Source organism: Fragaria vesca, linkage group LG6, assembly GCF_000184155.1.
Source record: "Fragaria vesca subsp. vesca linkage group LG6, FraVesHawaii_1.0, whole genome shotgun sequence".
Taxonomy (NCBI): domain Eukaryota; kingdom Viridiplantae; phylum Streptophyta; class Magnoliopsida; order Rosales; family Rosaceae; genus Fragaria; species Fragaria vesca.
The window spans coordinates 33,035,512-33,041,533 of record NC_020496.1 but is presented as its reverse complement, the minus strand read 5'-3'; positions in this window follow the sequence as shown (position 1 = coordinate 33,041,533).

The following is a 6,022-nucleotide window of genomic DNA, read 5'->3' as shown; positions in this document are numbered from 1 at the left end:
GGGGGGGGGTTGGGGTGAGTGGGTTGAGAGTGATTTTGTCTAACATTCCTAAAAACAGAAAATAAAGTATATATATATAAGTGATCAATTCATTCAACACTTCCATTCATTCAACACATCAATAAAAGAGAAACTCAGATTCAGACCACACATCAAAGTTCACGTTTCAACCTTAGCAATTCGATAACATGTCAATTCAGAGAACTAGAAACAATCTTAAAACACAAGCCTACAAGGTCATGCATTTTTTAGTTCTACTTATTTGTCCCTAGCACAGAACGTCTAGAACTAGGACATCTCATGCAAGGCTGCTATCAATACTACAAGTATCTGTCTACACTTAACATGAGTCCTTAAGATCTATAGAACGAGATTGAACACAATTATATTATGAACGTCACAACAGGGAATTGCATAGTATATGTATTCAGCTATATCTATGACACAACTTCCACCACTGGAGATCTACACTTACCTACGAGGCTTAGCATAAATCATGGCATTAGTTAGCATGCATTCTAACATAGGTATATCAAACAACAACACATACTTTCTAACCTATGAATTGACAAGATCAGATTGCTAAAAATATCATTAACGAAACTTTAACATGCTTTACTAAAATTCAGAATTTACCAACAACATAACCATTGAAACAACATCCAAATCCAATATTTGAAAACCGAAAACATGTTTATGAAATTGTAAAGGAAAACTAAACAAAACAGATGTAGGGTTACACTTTATCAGTCTTCAAGAAGCTTGTAGACATCTAAAAAGTGCTCCAGCTTCAAAGCTTCAAGGCTCCCAAGTTGCTGCTCTTATGGAAACATCCAACAAGGCTTTGGCAAGGAAGAAACTCAGCAAAGGAGAGGGAGAGGCCGCTTAGCAGAGCTATGTGTTTCCCTGACTTTTGTGTGAATGAATGATGATTTGAGAAGTACCCAAGGCTGTCTATATATAAAGGAAATCTTGGTAAAACTTCTCTTCAAAAAATGATGTGGGACTAGGAGAAATGTTTGACTTTTCTTCTTTAGGAGCACATGTTTGACTTTTCTGCTTCTTTGGACAGCATGTGCCTTCTTTTGGGCTTTCTTCTTCCTTCCTTGGACTGCAAGAAGGCTTCACTGTCTTTTTCTGCATTTTTATGTTATTTCCATGATTTAGCCTTATTTCCTTGATTTATGCCCTAATGTCCTTTACAATCACAAAACATGTTAGAAATGACATTATTATGAGAATATCATAGCTAAATAGGGTAGGAAACACATTATAAACATAACACTTTGTGCTCATATCACCCACACAAATCGGAATGGTCTTGATTGCTCTGGAGTCTTCTTCTGTAAGAAATGGCTAGAGGTGTGAGATGTTCCATCCATTTGTGCCATCAAAAATCTCTGCAACTTTCAGAGGAGTGAAACGGTTGGAGGTGATTGTAGGAATAATTAGACCTCCATGATTATTTGAAACCCATCGATCCTTCCAAACATCGATACTTCTGCCATTTCTAACTTGCCATAAAGCATTCGCCGAAATCACCTCTCTACCTGCTAGTAAGCTATTCCGCACCCACGAGGGTCTAGAGCCTTTGTTTGCTTTTAAGAAAGATGAGTCAGGAAAATACCGAGCCTTCAAAATTCTACCCCATAGAGATCCCTGGCTTGCAATCAATCTCCAACATTGTTTCCCAAGAAGAGTAAGATTAAAAAATGAAGGTTCTCTTAAAGCCAATTCCCCCTCCAACTTACTTCTGCATAAAGTGTCCCAATTTTTCCAGTGGATTTTTTCTTTCATCCCGGATAAGCCCCACCAGAAATTTGCAATATCAGAGTTTATTGACTTGCAAAGAGTGATCGACATCAGGAAAATGGACATGGGGTAAGCAGGGACGGCCATTGCCACCGCCTTTATCATAATTTCGCTCCCAGCTTGGGAGTGAACATTGGCCTTCCATCCTTCAAGTTTTTGCTGTATTCTTTCCCTGACATAAGCCAACGCCTTTTTTTGGAGTTTCCCCAGTGCGTTGGAAGACCTAGGTAAATTCCAGGCTTCTCAACAATAGCAATATTTGATGTGCTCATATTATCCTATATTTCTAAGTCTTTTATGCTTGAGATTTGTGTTTAGTTCTCTTCTTTATGACTTATTTACGTTATTTTAGTGTTCTTATAGGTTTGTGTCGTAGAGAGAAGAAAATGAGCTAAAATACGTAAATAAGGATTGAAAGGCCACTGCAGCCCCAAGTCTCAGAATCTGCCGGTGCAGAACATCCAACTTCTCTGAATTACCTAGAATTTCTCAGATCTAATCAGACTATGAGCCTTATATTATTGGAAAGCTACAAATGTCTACTTTCTGTAGAAGTTTACAGATCTCAATTTCGATACTTCTAGACCGAGTTATGATAGTTTGAATGAAGATAGGTCAGATCAGAAAATCTGCTCGGATTTGCAAGACTTTGTGGAGAACTCAAGTTCCATGGTATAAGATCATCAACTCTAACGCTTCAAGGACAATAATGCAGATGAGGATTCAAGGAGTACATGTATTCCTAGTTCTACAAGAGATATCTCAAGGTTTTCCCATTCCATATCAAGAAAGGAGTCCGAATCCAAGTCTTACAAGAAAACTTGAAGCCAAAGATGAGCAGGAAATCTCCCCTATGTAAAGAGCACGAATTTCATAAAGAAAGGGAGCTTCCGGGACGTGACATATTGGGAGACAGCCATCATCACCAACCTTTCATCCCTTTTTTCCCTTTTAGTCTTTTTATGTTTTTCATTGTTATCATTGTGTTTGTTATGACTCTTAGTAGTTAAATCTTTTGTTAGGGTCATAATGGATCCTTAGCATGACTATTCGATGTTTTTAGTTTGATGATTACTTTATTATTCAATTGGTGTTGAGTTTTTAATCTCTATAAGAATTGTTGCTTATTTCAAAATACTAGAGACTCGCGACCTTTAGAGTTTTGTTTTAAGCTATTTGATGCAAGAGTAGGTAGATGCCCATGCTGAATCTTGAATGCTTCTTATGATTGGAAACCATAGATCGATAAGAATAGATGCCATGTTTTATTGGTTTGTGTGAGTCCTTTTGTTCTCATTGAACTTCAATGACCCTTAGAGAGTAGATGCCATACTTCTAAGAATAGTTGGATATTATACTCTGTCATAAGATAGTATTCATGTTTTGGAGAACTTATGGGTATAAGTACTTTGCCATAAGGCTTATATGACGGATTCTTCATCACCGGTTTAGTAGTTAGTAATCGGAAGATTAAGAACTCAAATAGGATTGTGACGGTGAAGTTAGAAGCCCTAGCACTCATCCATCATTGTTTCACAACTTTTCAAAACATCTTTCTCAACTATCTTGTGTGACATTATCAATTTGCTTGTTTTACTCTTTTCTTATTGTTTACAAAAATCACAAAAATATCTTCTTGTTTTCTTGTTAGTTGTTAATTTGGTCATTAGTTAGAGTTGAAAGTTAGTTATCCATCCCTAGTTGGAACGACCTCGTATTTGCATAGAAGCTATACTATAAACGATTCGTGCACTTGTGAAGTTATTAAAATTTGATAACAATATTCATGGCTGTAGCAATTTCCTCCCTGGAGGCAGTGGGGGTGTTTGCTGAGAAAAAGATTGAGGATTTCTCCAAGTTAATAGATTGACCGGAGGCTTGGCAGTACTCCTCAAGGATTGATCTGAGTCTAAAACAGTTAATCAAGGACGCCTTTAAGAAGAAGATCAAATCATCAGTAAAAAGGAGATGGGAAAGCCCAGGGCACTTTGGACTTAATTTCATGCAGGAGAGGTGTTTTGCCTCTGAAGCTCTTGCAATGTTCTGAGATAAGACTTCCCCAACAATAAGGAAGAGGTAGGGGGACAGAGGGTCACCCTGCCTAAGCCCCCGGGAAGGCTTGAAAGTCTCACTCTGCTTTCCATTGATAACAATCGAGAAAGAGACATGCAGTAGTCACCAGCTTCATTACAAGTTTAATCCATCTTGCATCAAATCCGAATTTTTTGAGCGAGGCCTCAAGAAGTCCTACTCAACCCGGTCATACGCCTTGTTCATGTCAAGCTTTAGGGCCATCTCATGATTCGATTTTGACTTTTTCAGCTTCAAGTAGTGATAGGCTTCATGCGCAATGATGATATTATCTTGAATCTGCCTCCCTGCCACGAAAGCGTTCTGCTGCTTGGAGATGATGCATGGAAGAATTGGTTTCAATCTATTAGCCAAAAGCTTAGACAAAATCTTCAGAAAATTGTTGCAAAGACTGATGGGTCTGAATTGATTGACCGATTCCAAGAGGGAAACTTTCGGGATCAGAACAATGTTTGTCTTGTTGAGTTTGTCAAATGAGATCTCACCGTGAAAGAAAGATGCAACAATCTAGTTAATATTCTATTGCACAATGTTCCAGTACTTGCTATAGAACATACTTGGGAAGTACTTGCCATCAGGGCCAGGTGCCTTGGATTACCCAGCTGCTTTTTAGCTTTAACAATTTCTTCTAGCGAGAAAGGCTTACTGATTTCTGCATTCTGTTCACTACTCACTGAACAATGAATGTTATCAAGAGTTTTCCCCCGTTGAGCACATTAGGAGTATGGCATATGTCTTATAGTGTGAAATCGGCCTATCACCTTGCAAGAAATGGGGTTCTGGAACACAATATGGAACGCACCGGTCCCGGCTAAAGTGAAGTTGTGTGTGGAGATTGGCAGCCAACATTCTTCCGACACGAAATAGACTCCGTGGTACTCATGCCTTATCTTTTATTCAATTGGCGCATAATCCTGTCCAACTTGCTGCTACCAATGTCCTTGATTGGTTAGTATCCTCCTGTTCTAATTCTCTAACTACTATAGCTACAGTTATGTCTAGGGCTGGGCATGGGACGGGATGGGATGAGATTGAGCTAATCCCACGGCCCATCCCGGACATTGAAACCGGGACAGGACGGGACGGGCCCAGTCCCGGATAAAAAAGTTGAAAATATACTTGTAAGCAAAAAAAGAGTTTCATAGTTTTATAGTGCTATTTATTCTATTATGTATTAATAAATACTTGTAACATATTTACAAGTACAACACGGTGTAATAAGAGAGTTTATACTACTTACTTTCTCTAAACCTGTCATCACTACTAGGGTGCAACAAAAGAGTCTACAACAATCAACAAATTAGAATATTAAACATCACTGTTATTGAATTAGAGACAACCTAGTAACTTAAAGAAACAAAGAGCTAAGATCAAAACATTTTATTTTTTTTCAAAAAAAAATAAAAACATATTATAAGCAATTAACAATCCTCTGTGATAGGAAAGTAACAAAATAGAGGTATAATAATTTCATGTCAGGCAGGACAAGGGCATGTGACTTAAACAAAAATTATACCAAATATCCTGGACCAATATATGGAGGAAATAAAGAACACAAATCCATGAAAATTATAGAAAATAATCAAATTAACTGTGAATCTTTGGCCTTGAAAACACTTGAACTCATTATTTTTATGCAACAGCAGGCATGTCATTCAACCATGCATCTAGGGGGCTTGCCAATTGAGTAAACAATGAAACCAATGTCACGCAATTTACCAGCATCAATCACGTTCCTTCCATCAAATATGAATGCCGGCTTCTGCATATATACCTTCATATATCTTCTGGTAATCAAGAGCAAACACCCATGGGAGTCCTTTGCTGCTTCATAGGCATCCTTGACCACACAAACACTACCAGGACAAGCACTTTAGCCGACGAAAAATTTTCGTCGGCCTGTTATCTTAATTCGTCGGCTAAGATCTTAGCCGACGAAGGCTCGTCGGCTATAGTGTCGTTGGGAAAAGGTCGTCGGTGATGACTTTAGCCGACGAAATTTTTTTTTTCGTCGGCTATAGTCCCACAGTTAGCCGACGAAAAACATGTCGTCGGTTTTTTTCCCAGACTTTAGCCGACGAAACAATTAATATATTCGTCGGCTAAAGTGTGTAATAAA